This window comes from Bombyx mori, chromosome 21 (genome assembly GCF_030269925.1).
Source record: "Bombyx mori chromosome 21, ASM3026992v2".
NCBI lineage: Eukaryota > Metazoa > Arthropoda > Insecta > Lepidoptera > Bombycidae > Bombyx > Bombyx mori.
The window spans coordinates 1,148,596-1,176,503 of record NC_085127.1 but is presented as its reverse complement, the minus strand read 5'-3'; the positions used below and the strand labels follow the sequence as shown (position 1 = coordinate 1,176,503).

Genomic DNA, 27,908 nt, shown 5'->3' with positions numbered 1-27,908 from the left:
ACTGAGGCTGTTAGTCCTGAATGTCAATGATTCAATATGTAATGTCATTGAGTATACATAAGTGGAAAATAATTAAATAATACACTTACCTATTGTCCTTATATTCTAGCAGATGTTCAATTTTTTCTAATAAAAATAGCAGTTTCTTTTGACAGCCTATACCTAAAGACAAAGTCTTTGTCATCGTATTTTTCGAAATCTTCAGTTCTCTGACGATACAAGCGTGGCCTTTTAAGTACAGAGTGACTAGAAGCTAACTGTAAAGACTCAACTGCTTCCAATTTTTCTAAAAATAGAGTTAAATCATCGTCCATTGTTGAAATCGTTATCAAACCTTTTGAATGTTATGTATCGAAAAAGATGACAGCAGACATAAAACTCTCTTCTAGTGTTAGGAGACAGTTAAGGAACGAAACATCGGGTTCCTAAATTTAGGGAGCCTTTTAAGAACTTAGGAGATACCTAAATGTTGGTGAAAACGAATTTTTAATTAGGCGCTCCTTAAATGCAGTTAAGGGATCCCTAAATGTCGGTGAAAATGGCCATTAGGCTACTTTTTTTAGACTAGCTTTGCCCTGCGGCGTTACCCGCGGTACGAAAATACCTCAGCTATCAATAATAAAATTTAATGTTTCCGAAGCGAAGCGAGGGCGGGTTTGCTAGATAAGTTATAAAATAATTGTTGACATTATTTAAAAACATTTCATTTCATTTTTGTTATTAATAAACCTTCCTTAGCGCCGTAGTGATTGGGCAATGAAAGAATACGATGCGATGATCCTAGAAAATATTTCGAAAGAATGCCTCTGATTTAAGACGTAAGAAAAGTATACTTGGTTTTATTTTCGTTTACATTACATTAATCACCCCAACACTTAGCAGTAGGGTTTATTACAAGCATACGCACAGGAAATTTCCATCCTATTACAACAAAATTTAATGTAAAATTCAATGAATTGCTATCATGTCTCTAGGTCGATAGTATGATGAAGTAGCTCTTGATATATGGAGAATTATTGAGGATTTGTCTATGAGATTCTCGTTAGAAAGGCCATGAGCTCATCTGCGTTTAATGTACTAGATGAGGAATCGATCGCCATCTCCAGTGACAAGCATAGCTTTACGATACCCACAAGCAGATATGCTTTAATATTCCAAGTCTATTATCTCTCTCTGTCTCTATTATCTGCTATCCGGCCACAGCATTCATCATCAGCCTATAGCAGTCCACTGCTGGACATAGGCCTCTCCAATTGCACGCCATTGAGCACGATCCTCGGCTTCTCTCATCCAGCTCCTGCCAGCCACCCTGGGCAGATCATCACTCCACCGAGCCTGAGGGCGTCCTGGACTGCGTTTTCCAGTTCGCAGTCTGCACTCAAGAACGCGTTTACCCCAACGGTTATCCGTTGTCCGGCTAATATGGCCAGCCCATTGCCACTTCCGCTTACTGATTCGCAGTGCTATGTCTATAGCTTTGGTTCTCTGTCGGATCACCTCGTTCCGGATTCGATCTTTCAGAGAAACTCCAAGCATAACCGTCTCCATAGCTCGCTGAGCGACTTTAAGCTTGTGGACCAGTTCAACCATGAGTGTCCACGTTTCCGCATTATCCTAACCTAATTCTTTAGCCAAAATCGCTGTCGGTACTTCAATCCCGCACTAGTTAATATCATCATTACACCTGATCCTGAATCGAAGCAATTTTGCGGTCCATTTTAACAAAACAACAGTATCAATAACTTGTTGAAACTATTATGAATATTATGCTTAATTCATCTAACATTTGACATACTTTGAATGTCACTATCACTTGACTTTCTACTAGCGTCATATTGGTATAACTAAATGAAAATAGTTGAAATATTTGTAAACTTAATAAACTAAAGGTGCGGCAATTAAACTAGTTCGATAATAAAATGTAAACTCATTTAAAATTACATTAGCGACCTTGTTTATTAGCATCTATTAAAAGTAAATTATCATGTAAAATAGTGTTATATGAATAAACACTGATATAAATGCGAAGCATCTGTATGTTCTAAACACGTTATAGATTTCATCAGAAACTACACAAGACTACTGTAGTCGCATTGAGCAGGATCAAGGATGGGGACTTCTTAACAACATTGTATAATTTAACAAATTTCACCCACTGAGTTTCTCGCCGGATCTTCTCAGTGGGTCGCGTGGATTTCTGTGAAGCACTGCTCTTGCTAGGGTCAGTGTTAGCAACACTCCGGCTTGAGCCCCACGAGCTCACCTACATGTTAGGGTGAAGCTGAAATAGCCTCTCAAGGCTATCAGCATAGGTAGGAAAAAAAACCATTTATTGTTTTATTGCAGACTATTCACACCCATCGTGATAAAATGATGCAGCGGGAGAGTCAAGATCTTCAGTGATGAGGAAAGCGATGCGAGGAGGACTGAAGCCCACAGATTTCCTAATCAAAACACCTCCCTGTTGGAAATCGCTCGCTAATACGCGATTGATAAAAAATTGCTAACTAAAATACACACCTGCTTGCGAGATTTTAACTCCGGTCGTAACTCTATCGCTCGATACCAGTAATCTTATTCTTTAATCTTTGTGGCACACAACATCGCGTTGTAAAACTAGTACATAATATTTTAATTAATATAATGCTAATGAAATTGCGTGAAGAATAATTCCACTATAGCGCTTGATCAGAACATACCATTATTGCCTAGAAATTATAGAACCTTTATCAAGTTTGAGAGTTTATGACTATATATGAATGATATTATGTGATCGGTAATTTAGATTCAAACTTAGCCTTTGAAGTCGTTTGGGCCTGAAGAATAAGACGTCTAGTATAGTCTCGTATCGATCGATGCGACTGCGCCGGTGTTCGAATCCCGCAGGCAGGTACCAATCTTTCCAATGAAACGCGTACTTATAAAATGTTCACGTTTGACTTCCATGATTAGGGAATAGCATCGTTATAATTTGCCGAATCTTCTGAGTGGGTCGCGTTTCCGATCCGGTGGTAAATTCTGCGAAGCACTGTTTTTGCTAGGGCTAATGTTAGCGACACTCCGGTTTGAGCCCCGAGAGCTCACCTATACGCTAGAGTAACACTGATATAGCCTCTCAAGGAAAAAAGTAATTATAATGTAACCTGCAGAACTTTACTTAAAATTTACTATTGTAACGGACGTGACGTCAACTGCCATTCCCCCTTCCAACGAAGTGGGGAGTGATAATAAAACAAGCCTTGTTATACTTGATCATTTAGAATACTATATAATTGAAACATAGGAGTATCAAGGTGATGGTGGGATTCAAGCTGTGACGCTAAAGGACTCCTGTACCTATTCAACAGCCAGGTAGGGCGGGAGATGAAATCCCGTCTTATCATCAGGACGGGACCATCGAAGCGGACTTTCGGCGCGCACTGCGGTACCGTAGGTTTGGTGTAGCCGGTGTGGTGGAGCTCGATGGGGTTTAGTCGGTAGTTGGTTTTGCGGGGCAAGCTCCTAGTGCGTCTTTTTCAAGGCGTAGTCTCCTGCGAGGAATTCGGAGACGTGGAGGACCTTGGCCCTCCTCATCTCCCTCTTCCTCCCGAGAGGCACCGGAGTCCGGCATAACCCAGTTCGTTGTCCCCCCGACCGGGTATCCGTAAATGGATTCCCCAGCGTTAAAACGCAATGAATCTAAATAAAATACTTTAATCCTATATGGTTTAATAATAGTTCAACCAGCGCGTTGTTACAGGTTTACTTTACAATTTGACAATATTCCGATTCGTCTTTAAGCAGCTGTTATTAATTTATGATCTGGAGTTCGAAAGAGGATGCTGGTTAATAACTTTGTTCAGACAAGTTTCTGTGTGAGATAAACAGTCCTTGAAACGCCTCGTCGTGCAAGAATAAAAGGAACAAAACCGCGTGTGAAATCTTCGGCTTTATGGACCGACCAAATCAAGCCGGCAGAGGGAGATTCCTTAAATAAGTTGTCGATGATTGCCTTCGGCGGGTATGATTGGTGAGACATCGTGGGACGCGGGATATACGGTAAAGGGAACATCTTCCACCGACTGGGTCATATAACGACGGTCCGCCTACTGAGCAATATCGCGAATGTTGTTGGTCGGATTTTTTTTCTTCTTATTCTAGTAACCTCGAGGGGTTATTCTAGATTCACCGAACTAGTAGGTGAGCTCTCAGTGTTCAAACCTGACGATGTTGCGAGCACGAACCCTAGCAAGAGCCGTGCTTCACAGAATCTACCATAGGATCGAAAACGCGACCCACTGAGAAGATCCGACGAGAAAGTGCTGTATCTGTAGATTAATTTACTCGCGGAGCCCTTCGTCGCAAACGACGGGTTCGACAAGGACGATGACAGGTGCTTGGGGTACCTAAAAGCAGGCCGGAACTTGTATATATGCAAGCTTATCTTGAAAATATCGTAAGCGAGATATCTGTCAAATATCTTGCGTTGTATGATGGCTACTCACCACACGCATCAAGACTGCCACATTCAATACTAAATATCAAACACGACCATTCTGTTACGAGAGTGCACCTTTTAAAAAGAAGAGGGAACAGTTCAGCGGCTCACGTCCAGTAGCAGAATCACAAACAAATCTCAAAAACCTCAATTGTGTTCGTTCGAAATGAGCCGAGCGCTTCGACCACTTAAAACCTCATAAATTCTAATTATGTCTGCCGTAAATCAAAGCTTACAAAAACGTTGGCAATTTCACAATCACGGCGTATTGAAATTGAAAAAGTTGCTGCGGCTACCAGCATCCGAGTCTAATATCGGTTTTTATTAACTTCGCTGTTTGTTTTGTAACCGCTAGCCATGCTTTACCATCACGGTCAATAGTCAAGAATTCATTCGTATAACAGCCGCTCTTGAATTGTTAGGTTTCCTTTGGAGGCGCTCGGGTAGCTGTTAGCAAATCCCACCCCTCCTGGCTGAGCCTTTGCTCGCCCACCTGTCCTGGTTAAGCTGGAAAGGCCTCTGACCACCAGTAAATTCTCAAACATAAAAAAATCTATAATCTATAATATGTTTAATAGACCATAAACCTAATGAGCCAGAAGATTTAGGTACAAAGCCACGCTCTTCGAACAAAATTACTAATACTACCTCATCATCACTCCTTTTTTTTCCTACCTATGTTGATAGCCTTGAGAAGCTATTTCAGCTTGACGTGTAAGTCAGCTCACGAGCCTCAAACCGGGAGCGTTGCTAACACTGGCCCTAGCAAGAGCAGTGGTTCACGGACCGGATCGGTCAGAAACGCGACCCACTGAGAAGATCCGGCTAGAAATTCAGTGGGCTGTGTCTATGGGTTAATTTACTCGTTGAGCCCTTCGTCGCGAGACACATTCTTGTAACAGCCGTTTTACTATTGAAATTCATAAAAATAGAACAAATTGTTGCTTCTTGACAGAAATAGGCAGAATGATTTTCCCCGTGCGTAAGAATTCTTTTGTGTCGATCCAAAACACATACCTAATATATCACTCTGGTGATATTTTTCGTGCACGCTTCGCTTCGAATACTTCGCCCGTTCCTCATTCTTCAAATTTATTGCCGTTATTACGATGGAGAAATGTCCGCGTGGTTCCTAAAAATATTGCAGTGAAATTTTCAATCATCTCACACTCGGGAGCTCTTGTTGCATACTATAAATCAAGTTGTTATTTACGAGTGTGCTTAAAGGAAATTACATGACGTTTATTGTATCCTTATTACAGGAGGTTGAATGCCGGTCACGGCGACTGGTGTGCCGACCAACACACTTTACTACCTCAAAGCACCACTGGGTAGGAAGTGCCCAACGAAAACAAACAGAAAAATAATAAACAGACAAAAAAGTTTCACGAATATGCGGCAACATTTACAGTTTTGTATACAATTTACATTATCAAATGTTTGACTATATTATTATCGTGTTATTTAAATTAAATTGATTTTTTATCTTTAACTGGCTGTTGTTTATTTTATGTATTTTTTTACTTCTAATGTATTTTTTTACCATTTCAAAATTTCAATTTGCCTAAATTTTTTGTGATTTTTCAACTGCGGTAGAACAAATTATTTATTTTAGACCCCATAGTTAGAAAGAACAATTTAACGTGAACTTTTCTTCGTCCTAGAAGAAGAATATTAGTACATGTATTTCAAGAAATTGAATTCAGCAGAACCTTCGGGCGGTGCTTTGAGAAAGCGAAAGCTTTACACCAAAACACGACATTAATCTACAAAGTATTTATATACGTGGAGGTTAAATCTTAGAAACTTCAACGAGTAGCAGTAATTCAAAGCCAAGAGTGACTGGTGTCTATTCTCCCCTCATAACACACAAGCAAAATGCTATATGATAAAAAAGTCGCTCAATGCGGATCGTGTTGAGCGGTCAATAAACAGCAACACAAATGCCGCCACTATTCTCGACAGCTTTGAGACAAGACCTAAATAATCTTTCGCAAACGATCGCATAGTAGACAAATATTTTTTTTACGATTGAAGCATTACTGGTGGCCCGGAGGCCTTTCCAGTTTCACCAGGACAGGTGAGCAAGCACGGGCTTAGCCAGGGATGGGATTAGCTAACAGCTACCCAAGCACCTCCGAAGGAGACTTAACAACTCAAGGGCAACGTCTTTGCGATTGAATTTACTACCGTATCGGAATCGCGGCCCGCTGCAGCGCTGAGAAGATCCGGCGAGAAACTCAGCGGCCGGTTAGGTAGCAAATCGAACTCTTTGCCGAGTTTGACGAGTACGGCTACCGGGGTCCCTAAGCCTGTCCCTAGTGTTAGAGCTAAAGGCATCTAATGCAAGGGTTATTGGATCTGACGGGTCCGTAAGGACGTGAGACATAGTAGGCACATTACCGTAGTGACAACACACGCCGCGAGTTCACGTAGGTACCGGTATCTTCTCTTAATTTACCGATTTGAAATATTTAAAATCGCACACAAAAACCAGACGCATAAATAAAAAAGACGAACATAAAAAGTCCCCGCCAACATTACGGACAACACATCATACCGTGAAACGAGTCTTGTTGATAAGTTTATAATCCGCCAAAAAACACAACGTTATCCCATTCGTAACAAAGTTTCGATCGTTCAAAAGGTCAGTGTTACCGAGTGACGAAAAAGTCGCAATAAAAATTCCCAGCCGACGACTGGTGCATGACGAACCAGATGAAAGTCACGCAAAATGGTTATGTATAATTCTGTTGTCTGTCGCGCGACAGGGTTGCAAGTTATTATTTTCATATTTGCTTTTTTTAAAGGAATTTTATGACATGGTAACTAATACCTTTAGGTCGTGTCTTATTTTAATTTATATTCTTATTTTTATAAAAATGATAATATGGAGTGAAATGAAATGAAGATAATTAATTTGAGACATTAATCAACTGTGATGAAATTAAATTAAATGAAATGAGATGATATGGGATGAAATTTTAATATAATCTCAGTAAAATGGTGGTCATTTACTGAGATTTTTTCAATGGACTTTTTGGAGGATCCAGAGAAGTTACTTCCAGTGGCTTTGTTTCATTTTCCCACATTTGTGCACTTTCAAAGATATTAAACAGTTAATAAACCACCGTTATTATACATTTAAACCTGAAGAAACACTAAATAGACAAAATAAAAGAAATCACACAACTTCACTTCTCGCGTTCCTGCCAAAAAGTCTTTTTTCATATTTTCCCTCAAAACGTGCCACGTGCTATGTGTTCAAGTTCTGGGAACTATTACAAATTTATTAAATCAATACGTTTTCGCATTCATTTCTAACACAAAAATGAATTTTTAATAATTTCATTTAACAAAAAATGCGGGAAAACACTTTTTCTAAGAACTGGCATCCCCGAACAAAAGCGAAAAATAAACGGACCACGCCAATTACAATGTATTTCGGGACACAAAAGATTTAGTTGTTTGACATCAACGATCGAGAGGAGATTTAGAAAAAAAAAATACAGGCTCGGAATAATTGAAGACACAATTCGGATCATAAACATCCACGACACAACATAGCGTTAAGTGTAATCCCACATTATTTAGATTTTAGAAAACAGTCTCTGATATTGACAATTGTCTTAAAATTAGGTTTATTTCCACCGATTTTGTCTTAAAATTAGATTTTTTTACACAGAAGGAACAGACCGTATTTTTTTTTATTGCTTATACAGGTGGACGAGCTCACAGCCCACCTGGTGTTAAGTGGTTACTGGAGCCCATAGACATCTACAACGTAAATGCGCCACCCACCTTGAGTTATAAGTTCTAAGGTCTCGGTATAGTTACACCGGCTACCCCACCCTTCAAACCGAAACACATTACTGCTTCACGGCAGAAATAGGCAGGGTGGTGGTACCTACCCGCACGGACTTACAAGAGGTCCTACCACCAGTATCTTCAGGTTTTGCAGTTTGTTTGGCATGGGCTTTCGACGTAAGTGTTGACATTGACAAGGATGATGTCTATTGGTTTCGATAGCCATTTACTATTAGGTCAACGAGAAGTTCATTCATTATAACAAAAAATAATGATCTTCGTTACTTTTTTTTACTAACTTAAATTGTATACAGGTAAATAAATATAATTTTAATGTAACCTATGTATAATTTATTAATATTAATATTTACATAAAAACTAAAATTTATTAACAAAAAGTCAAATCAAAATAATTTAACATAAATCAAACAGTAGAACAGATCTTCCAATGCGCTTGAAGGAGGCACAGTTCCCAAGATACTGGCTACGTTGCCTCGTTGGACAGCCAGACTCACTCTCTGTGCAAAGTACCAGCCAGCCTTAGCATCATGTGTAACCTCCTTCAAGCGTTTGGAGATTTCTGTTTATAATGTATAATAATATCCGCCATTACATAAATTTGGCAAAAAAAAACACACACACACGCACACAAAAATAAACACATTTCAAACAAATAATAAATAGTAGAAGCAGGATCAAAGAACTTTTCGAACTATTAACGTTCGTCAATACGCATTTGTCATAGACATAATTTATTCTGAATGGCCACATTTAAAAAAGTTCGGCTTAGTAGAAATCGTACCGTTTCTCACCACCCGGACAACGAATAAATAATGAGGCCAATGGTAAACATAAAGAACTCTTTCGATTATTTCACTTAATGAAAACGAAAATCAGACGACACGGGAACATAATTTGACGATAAATTTACGATTTTCGATTTCAATTAGGCCGGTTCGTGATTTGTGGGATTTGCAGTGAGATGCTATTTCTAAACCGTATTAATATTAGAGGCGAAATACATAATTGGACTATAAAGCGAACTGTTGGTGACGCAGAATATTTTAATTAATATCTATAAACTAACTTTTGGTTTGTTTATTGTCAACGTTCAGAAGAAGAACGCTGCAATGGACTTATTGGAATATAACCCAAGGAAGACCCTTCAAGTCAGGTAATCTACGCGGCCGTTCGTAAAATTCATGCCAAATTCCCATGCAACATGATAATGCGTAATAAGGACAAGAAGAAAAAAAAGAAAATTATCAATTTTCAGAGAAGTTCAGGGACTCATTGACGTCGAATGGTGTAAGAAGTATTACAACGGGATTACTATCTTACTATCTCACGTGCAATAAAAATCAAACCCGCAAAATTATAATTTGCGAAATTACTGGTGGTAGGACCTCTTATGAGTCCGCACGGGTAGGTACCACCACCCCGCCTATTCCTGCCGTGAAGCAGCAATGCGTTTCAGTTTGAAGGGTGGAGCAGCCGTTGTAACTATATGGAGACCTTGGAACTCATATCTCAAGATGGGTGGCGCCATTTACGTTGTAGATATCTATGGGCTCTGAGCTAATCCAATCCAATCAATCTATGCAATAAAAATAATCACATTTTCACTCGGAAGGTCGAAATTTGTTTTGTGTGTAAATATCATTGTCATGCGCTTCAAACTGGAGCACACGGCTGTGGTGCGGTAATAAACTCAACCCGGGTCCATCAGTCAGTAAGTATGTAGATACTTGTACCGACTGTAGAGTCGGCATCTTTGCGCCACTTTGAGAAGGCGGCACGACATGAGAACCGTCTTGTCGTGGCCGCTGGAAATTACATACCCGATCCTGTAGACCGAATGGTAAACAGCCGACGTCGCCCAAACCATGTCATTACGGATCCTCCCGATCCATTAACTGTGCTCTTACGTACCACAAGCATCGGTCACCGTCCTCATCGAACCCGTCGCTTGCGACGAAGGGCTCGACGAGCGAATTAGCCCACAGACACAGTCCACTGAGTTTCTCGCCGGATCTTTTCAGTGGGTCGCGTTTCCGATCCGGTGGTAGATTCTGCGAAGCACTGCTCTTGCTAGGGCCAGTATTAGCATCACTGCGGCTTGAGTCCCGTGAGCTCACCTACATGTTAGGCTGCTGATAGGTAGGATAAAAAAACCACACCCGTGGGGATCACAAAACCCTAGACTTCAGCCTGGAATAGCGCTTTCTCAATAATCATCAACAAGAAACAAACAAAATAACATGAAGCTCGAAAGAAACCCAACAGAGCTGAGACACTATATAAACGAATGATTTACGACATTCATAGTACATAATTATATTAGTGATATATGATCGTGTGTGACGTATGGAGCACTCGACGCAGACTAAATAATGACCGATAAACTACACGAAACCGCGGCCGGACCACCCGAGCAGGAACTGTGCCAAATGAAACTTGATTCTAATATTATTGTACGAACATACATCAACGACCACGGACGACTTCCACGAAGGAATAGCATCGCGATTTGAATCGAAGCCCTTGCGATACACAAATTAGCGTTGACGCTTTTCCTTTTTTTTGTTATTGCTTATTTGGGTGAACGAGCTCACAGCCCACCTGGTCGTTAAGCGGTTACTGGAGCCCATAGACAACTGCAACGTAAATGCGCCACCCACCTTGAGATATAAGTACGGTCTCAGTATAGTTACAACGGCTACCCCACCCTTCAAACTGAAACGCATTACTGCTTCACGGCAGAAATAGGCAGGGTGATGGTACCCATCCGCGCGGAGTCACAAGAGCTCCTACCATCAGTAATACAACTATCTAGACTAATATTTCATCGGGTTTATTACGAATGACCTCGACTAATCGTTCAAATTATGATGTGTAACGAAGTAATTTAACCTTAAGGACATTTTCACAATCAACATTTAATTGTATTTTGTGCCTGATATTTTGTAAAATCTCTACAATTTAACCAGTTTTTTTCCCCCTACCTATTCGCTGGTAGCCTAACCTGTCGGGTAGATGTGCTCACGGGCTCAGCCTGAGAGTCTGGCCCTAACAAGAGCAGTGCTTCGCAGAATCTACCACCGGGATCGGAATCGCAACCCACAGAAAAGACCCAGCAAGAAACTCAGTGAGCTGTGTCTATGGGTTAGTTCGCCTGTCAACCTCTTTGTCGTAATTGACGAAGACGGTGACCGGTGCTTGAGGGGCTTAAAAACACTATTTCAGGTTTCATTTTCGAAGTGTGCATCAGGAAGGAAGCCGTGGGATCTTTGATAACGTGATGCTTTATCAACGGAGTTATTACACTAATGAGATTATCTAAAAACCGACAGAGTACTACTATAAATTACGATTCAAATCCAGTTTCTGATGTAATCTATGAAGAATTTGATTTATATACATTTTAATTTAAAACTAAATACATTTTAATGCGTTTAGTGTAATGTTACTGAATTGGTTTGATATATTAGAAGCAGGTATTGGATGCGTATATTATTTATTATACTGGAGCATGGAAGATTAGACGCGATACTTTCATTTCAAAAACGGTTTAAGGTATCCTAAATTATGGATAATGTATTTAGTGAAGTCAAAGAAATACTTTTTTTTTTATTGCTTAGATGGGTGGACGAGCTCACAGCCCACCTGGTGTTAAGTGGTTACTGGAGCCCATAGACATCTACAACGTAAATGCGCCACCCACCTTGAGATATAAGTTCTTAGGTCTCACGTATAGTTACAACGGCTGCCCCACCCTTCAAACCGAAACGCATTACTGCTTCACGGCAGAAATAGGCAGGGCGGTGGTACCCACCCGCACGGACTCACAAGAGGTCCTACCACCAGTAAAAACAACAACAAACTTAAATCGGTTGACTATAATTCGTATTATATTCGTTTTTGTGTGTGTAATATGTACATATGTTTAGTATTTTTCTATTTAATGTAATGATTCTGTATTTTTTTTTCCTATGCTGATAGCCTTGAGAGGCTATTTCAACTTCGCCCTAACATGTAGGTGAGCTCACGGGGCTCAAACCAGAAGTGTTGCTAACACTGGCCCTAGCAAGAGCAGTGCTTCGCAGAATCTACCACCGGATCGGAAACGCGACCCACTGAGAAGATCCGGCGATTAACTCAGTGGGCTTGCAACCAAACGTAACAAATGTAACTTAAATTTCACACACTTGTTTTTAAATGTAGCTCAGTTAGGATCACTGGCACATATAGTTGCCTATTTTTTTTTGTACTGCTTAGATAGGTGGATGAGGTCACAGCCCACCTGGTGTTAAGTGGATACTGAAGCCCATAGACATCTACAACGTAAATGCGCCACCCACCTTGAGCAGATATAAGTTCTAAGGTCTCAGTATAGTTACAACGGCTGCCCCGCCCTTCAAACCGAAACGGTCCTATCACTAATGTAGTCAAGTCTCTTCAATTGACATGTTTTCAAATCCGTAGCAAGACTGGCAACTTCTCGTAACCAATGCACTCCACACCACCCAATCACACCCTGTATTACAGAATAGTCGGTTATTACATCCTACCCATTTCGCTCATTCCTATGACATTGGCGGATTATTCCTATAGGTATATCCCTATGGATACGACCAGCCTGCTTATTTTTCACATAGCGTTCATTCGTCCAGAACCGAAGGGTTAAACAGCTCAGCAGGTCGAAATGTGTGAGCATGACGCAGATATTTCGACAGAGCGTCCTATCTCTATGAGCTTCCCGGACCAGTAAAAACTTAAGTTATATATTTCATCGTCCACGTAGGTAGCAATGATTTGTTGTATTTAAACACGCGATCATATATCTTAAAGTAATTTACCGTCATTCATATTATACAGCTTCCTGTTTTATAGCTTATGTCAATGTTTTTATTGCTTTAATTACATTTACAATATTTTTTTAAGATGCGTTCTAATTATTTATGATTTGAGAATTAATTTCGAAATTTGTTTTTAACGTTTTGTGACTTTATGGTGGGGTAATGATAACGGGAATTCGTGGTAAATTTAAATATCTATTAAAAATCATTTTCATCATCATCATCATCAACAGCCCACAGTCGTTCACTGCTGGACATAGGCCTCTCCCAATCCACACCACTGAGCCCGGTCTGCGGCTCTCCTCATCCACTTCTTGCCGGCCACCGTGCGGAGGTCATCGCACCACCTAGCCAGGGGGCATCCCACGTTATGTCTTCCACTGCGCGGTCTCCACTCGAGAACCCGTCTGCTCCAGCGATCGTCAGTCCTACGGCATATATGGCCAGCCCACTGCCACTTCAGCTTGCTGACTCTTTGAGCTATTTTTATGTACGCCTTATATCGTATTTACTATGTTATTAAACAATTTACTCAATAAAATTTGAAAAAACAGAAAAGAAAAAGAAGAAAAAAACTTTAATAAGAAACTCTAATAGAAATTATATCTACGGACTTCAGTTGCTATAAATTTAGAAACACTCATCATTTTGTTCATCAAGAAAAAATTACGTCATTTCTATCGTCAAATTTTCTCCATTTACACATGCAATTTCAAAAATCATTGTCACTTAGCTTTTTCTAAGGTATAACTCGAGGTAAAATCATCAGTCGCTTATAAATCAAAGGCCTCGTGGTATACTCTGATAAGACAAATACATCTAACTATATATCTCCTCTTTCAACATACTTTCTCAACATCTGTCAATACTCAATCCAGGTAGACCATTAAAACATAAGGCGTATGCAACGTATGCACCTTTACAACACACGACGTCCGTTTCGTTTCACTCGCCGGCTCCGACCTCATAAACATTGATAGCGTTAACGGCCACTTGGAGGGTCCGGCACTGAACAAACTAGGATACATTTGGGAAGTGTCTGTGCGGTGTACGTTCCTCTGTCCTTTTTTAACACGAACTTTAGTAAAGGATAATATATTTTTAGGCCATAGTTTGAGGTGGTCACTAGAAATTTAAATCGCAATTAGATAAGAAATCGGGATATTAGAAATTAGGTATACTTTAAGTCACAAACTATACCCGAACCGCATACTCCTTTTTTCTGATTAATAGCTAGTAGACGATCAGACGGTCTGCCTGGTGGTGAGCGATCATCGTCGACTATGGGCTCTATCAATAACAAGATAGGTATTGCGCCAAGAACTCCTTTCAACTAGTTGGTGTATGATCCTATAACAATAATCTCTGAAAACGCACTATGGATGAGACCAGATGGATCCAGAAAGTAGAAATAAAAGTCTGCTCGAAATAATATGGCCAAAAGGTCTATACTTTTGTAAGCCCAAAGATTCCAAATGAGCTGCAAGATTAGGGATATAGACAATCTTGTAGTCTGTATTATCCTCTGGCTGAAAAGCTTTTTATAATATATGGCGTTAAATTCTACGGACCAAAATAAATCAGCTATGATAGATAGTAACAGTCTTATTTGGTCCTTGCCGCCCTCTGTATATCGGTTCGGGCATGTTCAAGAAATCACTTTCGCCCCATACTGTGCGGCTCTGAAATGAACTGCTGTTCACTCAGCATGCTGACATGCCTAATCCAAATAAGGCTTCAAAGTCGAATCTTCGAACACGAAGACTCCAAAATCCATCCACCGTATTATACTCATTATATAGAATAATTTCAGCAACACAAACCACGACTTTACCTGTAAAATTTCCTATAATTCCATTTGAAATGGCATCGTACTCACACATTAGGATGCAAGAGCAGGGCAGAGTCGTTATGAAGTAAGAATTGCAAAAATGACGTGGCAAATTATTATTGCGACTCCTTTTTTTATTTGTGGAGCTTTTATGGCCAGCTTCTATTGTTTAGAGCTTTAAAGTACTGTATTGTTTTAACTAAACAGACTGGAAAACAATGTTTGGTATTTAGTTTGAACTTTTTTTTTCAAACCGAGTGTTTCATATTACTGGTTTTTTTTTTTGAGGTTTTGTTTGTAAGCAATGTGGGTATCCGGTGGATGCGGGCATCCCAAGACTGGTCGTTGTGGTGAGCCTTAAGAGAGGCCTGTGTCTGGAAGTGAACGTGTGTGGGCTGATAGATAGATTTCTGAGCAAGAAGGCTCGTAACTAGAAGAATTCATGGGCGCATGGCTACTGACCAACCGCCGTTCTGAATTTAGTTAGATCCCGAAAATGAACATCCTTTAAATTTAAGTGTAAATTGTATTTCATAATTTCACCGGAAAGCGCCGCTGGAGTAGGTCTCCCATTAAGCAGACTGATGACCTGCCAAAGGTCGCGGAAATCCGTTGGATGTAGGTTGCCCAAGACCGATTACTGTGGTGAACCTTGGGAGAGGCCTATGTCCAGCAGTGGACATGCGTGGCTGCAAAAAAAAATGTCGAACCTACAACAGCTTCGCGTCAGAATTAGACACGAAGATTATATCGAAGGCCCCTATTCGAGTTAGTTCGTAATAAGCTCTACTAATCCAAAAAAAAACATGTAGGTACTGCTACAATTTCGGTTTACTGGACAGATTTTTTCACATATTATTTTAATCAGCCCATGATACCAACTGAACTTACTGTGCAAATATTTAACCCAGAGACACAGCCCACTGAGTTTCTCGCTGGATTTTCTCAGTGGGTCACGTTTCCGATTCGGTGGTAGATTCTGCGAAGCACTGCTCTTGATAGGGCCAGTGTTAGCAACATCGTCAGGTTTGAGCCCCGTGAGCTCACCTACTAGTTAAGGTTACGCTGACATGGTCTCTCTAGACCATCAGCTTAGGTAGGAAAAAAAAAGATGCAAATACTAAAACGATTTCTACGGTCCCCATTCATTCCTCACGCACAGATTACGTCTACCAAACGTCACTAACTCATTAATCAGAAATAAATGTATATGTATTGAATTGTATCTTTCATATTTTATAATTAATTCACTGGGACCTCTTGGGAGTCCGCACGGATAGGTACCACCACCCCGCCTATTTCCGCCGTGAAGCAGTAATGCGTTTCGGTTCGAAGGGTGGGATAGCCGTTGTAACTATACTGAGACCTTAGAACTTATATCTCGAGGTGGGTGGCCCGTTTACGTTGTAGATGTCTATGGGCTCCAGTAACCACTTAACACCAGGTGGGCTGTGAGCTCATCCACCAATATAAGCAATAAAAAAAAAAATCTAAATAGATAGCAATGGTTAAAAATATATACAATAGCAGTTTCGATCCAAAATTTTTCTTTAATTTCAATTCGGTTCATATGATTAGCTTTTTCAATTTCATAATAACCTTTTGTAGCAGATAACTCAATGTTACATAAACTTACTTATTCTAATCAAAATAATTTATTACAATAAAAACATTACTTTTCTGTTTCGCTTTTTCGACTTTCACTAATTAGTAAATATTTATACTTCTAATTATATCTTCGGTACGGTAGTGATGGCGTCCGTGCTATCCCAAACGCGACCTAGTAGACATGTGGCTGAACATACGCGCGGCACTTGCCGACTAGATAAAGATTCAATTTCCGGGTAGGTAATATTTAGGTAAGCAATAATGTCCTTATCGTCAAAAAATAGGTAAGTTTTTTTTTCTTTCATTAAATTGAAATTTATCAAGATAATTCGTAATTATTGGTAATCAAGGTAATTCGTAATTAAGGTCACCCTCCTCACCGAACCGGTCTCTGCGAAGAAGGGCTCGACGAGTAAATTAACCCATAGACACAGCCCACTGAGTTTCTCGCCGGATCTTCTCAGTGGGTCGCGTTTCCGATGCGGTGGTAGATTCTGCGAAGCACTGCTCTTGCTAGGGTCAGTGTTAGCATCACTCCGGTTTGAGTCCCATGAGCTCACCTACTAGCTAAGGTTATGCTGAAAAAGCCTCTCAAGGCCATCAGCATAGGTAAAAAAAAAATACAACTGAGTTTCTGAGGGCTGAGTGGTGAAATCGCATTTTGAATCCGTAGGGTTACCGCCCGACCATCCGAAAGTAAAGGACTACTTAAATAATGAATAATGTGAAGTGGCATTTTTGTTTGAAAAGTGCGAGAGTCGACTCAAGAACCGAACCCGTGATCCTGTATTGATCACCGATATTTTATTCTTACGCTTTAGGACTTTCGAAGTCATTGACCCAACACGGCTTTAGTTGTGTATTATAGCAAGCAATGGAGAAAATAGTTTTTTAGTGTAATCTACATAGTATAAAACAAAGTCGCTTTCTCTGTCCCTATATCCCTATGTATGCTTAAATCTTTAAAACTACGCAACGGATTTTGATACGGTTTTAATAGATAGAGTGATTGAAAAGGAAGGTTTATATGTATAATAACATCCATTAAATAGTGAAGAAATCAATAATAAATTACAGTTTCCGAAGCGAAGCGAGCGCGGGTCGCTAGTCTATATCTATACTAATATTATAAAAAGGAAAGATTTGTTTGCTTGTTTGTTTCGAATAGGCTCCGAAACTACTGGACCGATTTGAAAAATTCTTTTTCCATTAGAAGCCGACATTGTCCCTGATGAACATAGGCTACTTTTTTTAATTTTTTTTTTAGTTTTATTTTTTTGGTTTCATGTGTGTTTTAATGTTTCCGAAGCGAAGCGAGGGCGGGTCGCTAGTTAATTTATAAGAGAAGTCAGCAATACCATCATATTCAGAGCTATCAATGACACATTCTTAGTTTTCTGAAGTAGTTCCCTCGCACTCGAATCTAGTTAATGTAAAGTATACATTAAAGTACAAATAAGATAGAAACGTCCCAATGAATCACATCCAATAATTCATTGATAGGAACAAATGGCGTGAAACATGAGGTATCTGATTGGCTGGTTGACACCACCCACCGCGAACGAGAACCAGTATAACCGGGCCTATTAAAATATTTTAATGGGTACTGGTTAGTGTGAGTTTTTTTTTTTTACATTTATTGCATATCTATTGCACTTTAATTGCTACACGTGTATTAGATTTTTATTATTATTTATCAACACTTATGGAATAGTGCTATAGCTATCTCGTTTTTGTTTTTATTTGTACTATAGTATAAAACGGCTATTTTTGTGATCATTAAAATTAGGTATACGTTTGGAGGTGGATGTTATTCACTGACATCTTCATTGATATCTCTAATAGAGACTCAATTGCAGCCTCCTCCTCCTCCTCCTCGCGTCGTTTTCCTCATTACTGAGGGTCGTGACTCTCCCGCTGCATCAGCTTCTTCCGTACGATTTCCCTCCATCTTCTACGATCCTTAGCTTAGGAAGGCATTGTGGAAGTTGATGTCCAGAGAAGATCGTATTTGGTCCGACCATCTCGTAGGACTGCGTCCTCTGGAACGTTTGCCATCTACCTTTCCTGTCACCATCAGCTGTTCAAGATTATGACCTTCTTTACGAGCAATATGTCCGAAGAATTACAGCACCCTACGAAGGCATATAGTGGAAAGTCTGGCTTTGACATGAAGCTCTCTCAGAATAGACACGTTGGTGCGAAAGGCGGTCCATGGAATCTGTAGCATTTTTCTCCATCACCACATTTTAAAAGTGTCTATTCGGTCTCTATTCTATTGCAGCCTACCGCTTAGATTATTTCCAAATGAGATTCGAAAATAGCCTGTCCAGTCCTTTAGACAGACAGAAAACCTAACCTAAAACAACATTCTAAGTCCAGGAAAAAAAGGCTTATCGCAACTGAATTTGGATGAGCTCAAACGAGTAAGTGTCAAGTAAAAACAAAATACCAACGTCTAATGCAAATTAGCATATTTCTGCATCTTATCTGGTGCGAACCTAAAACATCAAGTCTATAATCACTAGAATACAAGCATGTTTTATTTTTACAGACAGTAATAAAGAATATTCTCGATCGTATAGAAATATCGGAATGTGATAATGGTCGCCTCACCCTATACTCCGATATGCATGTTTACTTTGCGACAAAAACTGCTATGACCATGTTGATTTTTATTATAATATACTGATCGAGAGGGTGGGTAAAGAAGAAAGATAAGCATAATATTAAAAAGGGCAGATGACCAAAATCGAATAATTCAGATAGCAGTCGGCAATCGCTTGGCGATAGGTACCCCTTTTTTTCTTTTTTTTTGCGCCATGCGAACCTCCTACGAGGTCCCCGCACCTAGGATGCGAGCAGGATATGTGGGACTGGTCCGCGACTGCAAGACCGCGAGCCTAAGGATGTTTTCAGGACTCTACGCACTAAACGACTCCCCTGCACTCTTCGCCCAAGGGTCCGATCCCCTCCGAGGTCAGAACCCGGATGAGGTAAGGGAGTTACCGCAGTCAACACTACAACCAGACGGCGCAGCTCCGGCGATAGGTACCCTTGACTGCACATTTTTTAATGGCTTTTAAAACAGTAGGGTTGGTCTTCAGTGCTCACAGCAAAGCCGCTAGCTACGGCTCAGAACTCTTTTCAAACTTCGTTTGAAGAATATCTACAGGGTAAGAACAAAAAATCCGTAGAGAGGAGTTGAGTTAAAAGTCTGAAGTTACTTATTAAAAAAAGTGCTCAAAAATATTATGAATGAGTAATAACTTCGACTAGCAAACACCTTCCGCCTATGACCGCTAGTTAAGGCCCTCTCTGACACTAAAGTAACAGTATGTTGATTAAATCAATGTTTCAATACCAGTTCAGCGTAAACGGTCTGCCGCTACACCTGGGAGCCGTTATCGTATCTAGTTTCAATAAATATTAACATTTTATTCGAAGCTGATGCTAATTTATATTTAAGAAGACGTCGGATGTATTGTGGTTACGTAATGATGGAATTTAAGTCGGCGTCTACCCTAGATCGGGCGGTAAATAAGTTTTTAATTCAATAGATGCGACATTCAGTAGCCATTGCTGCGAGATTACCGCATCCCCCTTGGAACATGAGGAGGAAATCGTTAATGTTATCGCATAGCGGCCGTCTCACCATTCAATACGGAATGTTTGACCTTTCAAAGATAGAAATTCTACTTTAATCATTACAACCTATACATATTATTACCTAAACACAATATTATAATGATATTATAATTTTTTTTTTTTATTTTTTTTTTTTTTTTTTTTTTTATTTTACTATTGATTTTTTTTATTGCTTAGACGGACGGACGAGCTTACAGCCCACCTGATTTTAAGTGGTTACTGGAGCCCATAGACATTTACAACGTAAATGCGCCACCCACCTTGAGATATGTTCTAAGGTCTCATTATACAGTCAAAATCTGTTATAACGACATCGAAGGGACTGCTCATATTCAGTCGTAACAACCGGTGATGTTTAATGTGTATCGTGCAAGTATAAACAAATCGATAGGGAATTTTGGAAAAATATATTTACATAATACGCGATTTTTCTTCAATATTAATTTGTTTTCTTTTTCTTTGCGACTTTTTGAAAGTTTCACGAATAACTCCACAAAGTTTTGGTGCGTTTTGTGTGTAGATAAGTAACAAACTAACTGAAAAGATGTGAAGAAGCGGGCTTTGACTACCACATGCACGTGTTTTGTTTCTAAGAATTAGAAAAGACCCTACACTAAAGTAAATCCTATTGTTTTCTTTCCTGATTTTAAAAGCCATTGAAGACAAATGTGGATACCTATTCAAATTGTTTACAATACAGCTTAGCCGGTCGTTCTAACAGATCTAATTCTCCGAAATATTAGTTAAATGTGGTCGTTTTATGAGGTATGTCGTTATTACCAATGTCGTAGAAAGCAATATTTTTAATAAAGCGGTCATATGGCATTCAGCTGGGACCTTTGTTCTTGGTTATTATAACCGGCATGTTGTATTAAACGATGTCGCAGTAAACGGTTTTGACTGTAGTTACAACGGCTGCCCCACCCTTCAAACCGAAACGCATTACTGCTTCACGGCAGAAATAGGCAGGGTGGTTGTACCACCCGTGCGGAATCACAAAAGGTACTACCACCAGTAAATCATGGTTATTGTTATGATATTCAAATATAACAATTATTATAAGGAAAAACAAAGAGGATATTGGATAATTACATAAATTTAAACTAAAATGAATAGTGAAAATGAATCTGTGATAGCGGTGCTAAAAAGTGTGAGACCAGACTGCGTATAGTGATTAGAATAAAGCCTGTTGTTGTTGTTGTTGTAGTCCTAGGGTACCCCGCTGGTACATAGGGCCCTCACAAGCTGTCTCCACTTCACCCTGTCTTGCGCTTGCTCCTTGACAGCACTCCAAGTCACGTTGGCAGTCCTCATCTCGCTCTCGATGGTGCGTCGCCAAATGTGTACACTGTACAAGGCGACCAGGTCTTCTACTGCCTCACGGCTGCCACTCAAATGCGATGGATATTTTTTTTATTATTCTTGTAGGCAGACGTGCATACGGCCCACCTGATGGTGATTGATTACCGTCGCCCATGAACTTCAGCAATGCCAGGGGTAGAGCCAAGCCGCTGCCTACCGATTGATGCTGCGTTGACGCCGCTGCGCCGTACAGTCTATGCTATCCAACGCCATTTCCGATAGGCCATGTCTTGCGCGATAGGGTTTGGTCACATTTAGCCCAGAGATATTTATTTGATATAGCGACTGGCCCTTATTTTCAAACACCTACAGTTGGTTCGTGAGTGTCTTGGTCAATCTCCAGGTCACACATCTAAACAGGAGAGTACTTTTGATAATAGAGTAGAACAGGATCCAACTTGATCCGACAAGTCATGACACTTGACTTCCAGGCCGGTTTCAACTGCGCAAACGCACTCGTGGCTTTCCTGATTAAAACAAAAAGGTATACCAAATAGAATCATTGGTATAATCCAGGCATAATACAGAGGTAGTACATGTAGGGTCGTACATGACCAAGTTCCGGGAACCCCTATTGAAATAACAGCGAGCGTTAAGCAGGGTTGTCTCCTGCCTTCGTTACTATTCATTATCTTACCGGATGACATAATGTGAGGAGTTGTGACTACACCACGGAGCATTGAATGCCGTGAAAATATCTTAGAAGACCTTGACATTGCGGACGATATAGCGTTGATAACTTCGACCTTGGATCAAATTCAAACAAAACCTGAAGATCTCCGTATTCCAACAATAGCGTTGACATGCGGGTAGAGTCAAAAAGCACTACACTTTTAAAGCTCCAAAGCTGTGTGTTGGAGTCAGTACAGAGGTTTACTTGACTGGAGAGCTCCATATCCAATCAGTGTGGTTCGGACGAGGATATATAGAATAAAAACTTACAACTAAAAACTTAAATTTAAACTTAATAAAAACTACTTTTTATATTTGTTATTGGTGTCCGGTTTTGTTTTTTTATTTATCGAATAAAAGGAAAAGAAACTTTCGGAGTATATCCGAAAATTCAAATTTCCGTGAGTAACGCCTTAACACAAGCAAAACAACGTAACAATAAATTCACGTCTCATTACCATTTCTAAGAAGCGATGCAAGAGGGAGATGTTTATTTAAAAATTAAATTAACGGCTCATTCAATTGTTCGACAGTGTTTTTTTGCTTGCAGTTTTTTTTTTCGTCGCAAAACTTGGAATGTTGCCAGGAAATGAAATTGGATCGTGATTATCTATTTTATTGTTTGGTTAAAAATGTTTCTTTTTATTCTTTATTTCTGTAACAATTTATGTGCGGCTTTGAGTTTATAATACAAAAATGAATTTACAATGAGAAATGATAATAGTATGATAATAGATAATAGTATGGAGACAGTGCAGACAATGTAGACAGTGCTGTTTGTGTATTATAGTAGACATTACTGTTCATGACGATGGTGAAAAAGAAACCACGCATGACAGAATTTTGATAGTTTTATTTAAATACTTGTAAAATACATTATTTAACAAATGTTGACGCGTGTCACGCTGCTGGTCGACGAACACGAATCTTAGGCCGCGGGCGCATCCTCCTCCCGCTGCCTTCCCCCGTCCCCTCTCTCGCCCTGAACGTCGTGAAAATTACTGTTTTTTTTATTTGTTATATAGCTTGCTGTAAGCCGAGTACACCTAGCAAAAATGACTTCTATTTGAAACACTCATTTATTGGTTATTTTACTATTTGAATTGATTACCGGATGGGTGCGGTATAAATGCAAATAAAAACCAACATACCACAACAACCGTATGGTTACATAGTTGTCGCATGCCTCTAATACCATGTTTTAATGATACAGTGAAACCACACTATATTAAGATCGAATTTGATAAAAATAATCGACAAGCAGAATATACACTCATTTATATGAAAACTAAACATGGCCGCGTCAAAACAAAGTTTCACCGTAAACCATAGATAAGATCTTCATAATAAACAACGTATCAATTAATGTATAAACGTTTACAAAAAATCGGTAAAAAGCCATCAGAATTTAAAGTGCCTTGTTACGTTTTGAATTCGTTGACGCGGTAACCCTGACGTAGATTATCAAATATTCTTTCGTCCATTTCTTTTTTTTTTCTAATTGCACTTTGTAATTGGAGAATTTAGTCAATTTTGATGAAATTATATGAAACAAGATGGTTGAATTAATTAAATGAAACAAGTCTTAGGTAAATGATGGTTATTTAGTGAGACTGTGTCATTTGACTTTTTGGAAGAATCCGAGAGGCTACGTCCAGCGGGTTTGTTTTATTTTCCCACATTTGTGCACTTTCACAGACACTAAATAGTTAATTATTACACATTTATTACACATTTAAACCTGAAGAAACACTAAATTAACAAAATAAAACAACTCACAAAACATCGCCTCGCGTTCCCGCCAAAAAGTCCTGACTTATTGGTGCAGCGAAAATAATATGTTATCTATGGATAATAATATGTTATCTGTTCTCAGTTCGATTTTGACCTCTTAAAATAAAAAATCCATTTGAAGTTCTTTTTTTTTCGTTCATTAAACTCGACAATGTAACTATGGGTTTGGTTTCAAAAAAAGAAGACGAAAATCATTATATTACTAGGATTTTCATGCATTGAAAATAAATTAAAACACTCATTGTAATAACCAAAAGTTTTCTATATTAAGTCAATTTTAAATATTGAGTCACTCAGCGAACATAAAAGTTCAAATCCAGTTTAAGCCGGTTCGTTGCGTCCAGAAAAAATGATACCGTGCACTTACATGCAAATTTCAAAAGCTCATATAATTTTAACACGGTAAAGCGAAAACAAACTGTTGGGGTCCACCCTCTCATTTAATTCACCCGTTTTTCTCGCCAATTGCGAGATACAGTCGAGGTTATGTTGATCACGATTATGATGGAAGAGCGGAAAGCGATTTTATGTAACCCGATTTAGATATAACAATTGTCATTGACGTATTATATTATAATAAGTAAAGAATTATTATTTAAGAAAAGTATGTCTCTCGCTGTATATGTATATATATATATATATGTATATATGTATTATGAAAACTTATAAGCGCCGCCTACAATTTTAACGAACTTTACGCTATAAATCGCTCAGCTTCGAGCTGGCATTTCCCTTAACACATACATGTCTGGAGTGAAATAGACAAAACTGGAATCGAAATTCGACATTGGCCTAGTGAAACCCGAATCGCTTTACTGGCCCATCTTTGATCCTATGCCAATCTGAAGATTTCAATTTCAATTTAATTAGTCTTTCGAAGTCTTTAGAGAACAGACATGGATAAGTATAGATTTTAAAACCACACCAAACTTTGTCTTCAACGGTGACCGGCCAAATGACATCGTTATGTTAAAATAATGGAAACAATTCCACAAGCCCAGGTCTTAAATTTCAATTTATAATCTTTAAACATAAAAATGAATTGCTGTTCGTTAGTCTCACTAAAACTCGAGAACGGCTAGACCGATTTGGCTAATTTTAGTCTTGAATTATTCGTGGAAGTCCAGAGAAGGTTTAAAAGGTGAATAAATATGAAAAGCTCGGAATTATATAAAAACAAACAATTTTGTTTTTCCCTTGATGTGTCCCCCCGTTGGACGGATTCCTTTTGTTTGTTTAAGTTTATTTTATACAAAAATTTAGGTCTTTTATTTATCTATTGAAGAACTACGAAGTCTGCCGGGTCAGCTAGTAGATTATATTTTAGTTCAATAAGGATGTTATAAAAATCGTAACGTCTATATTTAAGTCTTTATCCGCGCACATCGAACCCCGTCCTTACCGTATCGAACTGCAATTATGGTGTGATAATCTTTGATGACGCCTTCGATATTTCGCCGAGGGCTGGCAGAAATGGACGTCTTCAGACGAAATTAACAGGAACAGCGCGTTACAATAGGCTGGCGGATGCTCAGAAAACCAGTAATGAAATTCGAGTAACTTTTAAAAATTCTACAACATTTGAAATATAAAGGAATACATTGCGGCGTATGTAAGTTACGGCTGGCTTACAAACACAAGACAGATGTGTGAGAGTTCATAGGGGTCAAATCTTATTCAAGATTATTCAAACACCAAATATGTATATACAGAAGTGACAGCACACAGTACGTAAATCATGTTATCGATATTTGAAATCATTTAATGATAATTTGAATCAATGTAACATAATAAATGATCTGACCATTCTATACGATTCTTTAGCATAAATAAAATCTTGATGCAAATGAATTATTGTGAAATATTGTTTACTGATTCCCGCACATGCTCACGACTGACTCAATACAAACAACCATATCTCTTACCCAATAGAGTAGCTAGTCTCTTGTTACTACAGCTTAAGCAAAACCATCCAACTGTGAGTGTTTAATTGCTAAGCTTAAAGAAAAATAAGACCTATCCTTAATAACATAAAGTCCATAGCTTTGTTTCCGCAATGCAAATCACGTTGGTCGCTTAAGAGCTTATCCTGTACACCGGTGACAGTTCAGTAGACATTCTGATAAGCGTTCAGGGATACAATGTCGACGCAAGTTGCGAAAATAGGAAACGCTGTACGGATTTAGCAACGGTAGCGCCCTGAGTCACTGTTTATGCTTTATCGATGGGATTAGAGAATAAGGTATTCTTCAATTCGAGGTCACGATTTCATTTCCACGCTTGCATGAATTATTCGAAGAGAAATATAACCGAATGGACATATTTTGTTTGAAACGCTATCGAAAAAGTTCACGCTCGGCAGTTTTTATTTCCTCCTACCTATGCTGATAGCCTTGAGAGGCTATTTCAGCTTCTCCTTGACGTGTAGGTGAGCTCACGGGGCTCTAACCGGGAGTGTTGCTAACACTGGCCCTAGCAAGAGCAGTGCTTCGCGGAATCTATCACCGGATCGGAAACGCGACCCACTGAGAAGATCCGGCGAGAAACTCAGTGGGTCGTGTCTATGGGTTAATTCACTCGTTCAGCCCTTCATCGCAAGCGACGGGTTGGGCGAGGACGGTGACCGGTGCTTGTGGTACCTAAAATCACCGTTAATGGATCGGGAGGATCCGTAATGACGTGTTTAGGGTGACGTCGAGATCGGTAGTGAATATTGCTCACTGGATCGTTTCCAATGGAGTTTTCAAAAAAAATCATCCATCCAAATTATGAACACAAATTCGGTCCAACCATTCTCGCGTCATACTCCATCACACCTGTGCCATTTGATTGTCAAATAAATGTTTCGACCTATAACTTATATCACAAAATCCAGTCCAATAATTCTACTCTTTTTTTGTCTCATCAAAATAAATACCAAACAAAACCCAATTGCATATGGTATTGTTTCAGATGTTTTCCTCATTCTGTATACACCATCGCTCAAACCATCCAAGAAGTAACTCGATGGTGTTCATATAGATCAGCTATCCCAAGACGCATTCACAAACATCCAAACAGCTGACCAGTACAAATGATTCTCTTCAACGCAGCGGTAATCATGTAAAGCCCCAACGCTAATTCCACATGAGGTGATCCGTATGCCCTACCTATTCGTAGCTAGTAATAAAAGAGACGCTAATTACCTCGGGGTCTCATTATCTTCAATTGCAATTAACAACTGCTTCCGCAATTGTGGATGTTTGTTTCGATCACTTAAGGGTCAAGATTACTTTACTCTTGAACGATTTTGAAGATATGAAACTTAAGGAAGAGAGCACCAACATTAGTATGCCCAAGGCTGCAGTCAATGACGCAGATTCTTTTAAGCATTTTAGTTATAATTTCTGGAATCGATAGTAGAAATTACATGCTTTGTTATTCAACAAGTATATTCTGGTGACACTGGTCGTTGGACGTCTTGTGAGTCCGCACGGGTAGGTAGCACAACCCTGCCTATTTCTGCCGTGATTGACCGTGAAGCAGTAATGCGTTCCGGTTTGAAAGGTGGGGCTGCTGTCGTACAGTAGAACTGAGACTTATCATGTCTCAAGGTGGATAGCGGTATAAACGTCCTTGATGTCTCTGGACTTCGGTACCACTTAAAACCAGGCGGACCGTGAGATTGTCCACCCGTCTAACCAACTAAACTTATAATTGTAATACATATTGCATTAATATGTAACGCATGAGTTTAAGCGCCTGCAAAACAATAACAGCTTTAGTTCTATTCACGTAAAATTGCAAAAAAATATAACTTATAAAACATTCATAATGAAATAAGTATTTAATTTTGTTTCTGAATCCTTAT

At 39.3% G+C, this 27,908-nt stretch overlaps 1 protein-coding gene and 1 long non-coding RNA gene across 2 annotated transcripts in view; one reads left to right on the top strand and one right to left on the bottom strand.

Moving 5' to 3' along the window:
• Positions 1-27,908, bottom strand: part of LOC105841531 (uncharacterized) — a 273,844-nt gene that overhangs the window by 233,781 nt on the left and 12,155 nt on the right. The gene's annotated exons all lie outside the window — the stretch shown is intronic.
• Positions 8,958-11,827, top strand: LOC134200904 (uncharacterized). The gene is made up of 2 exons (XR_009976013.1): positions 8,958-9,458; positions 11,531-11,827. It is a non-coding gene; the product is annotated as an uncharacterized LOC134200904 (long non-coding RNA).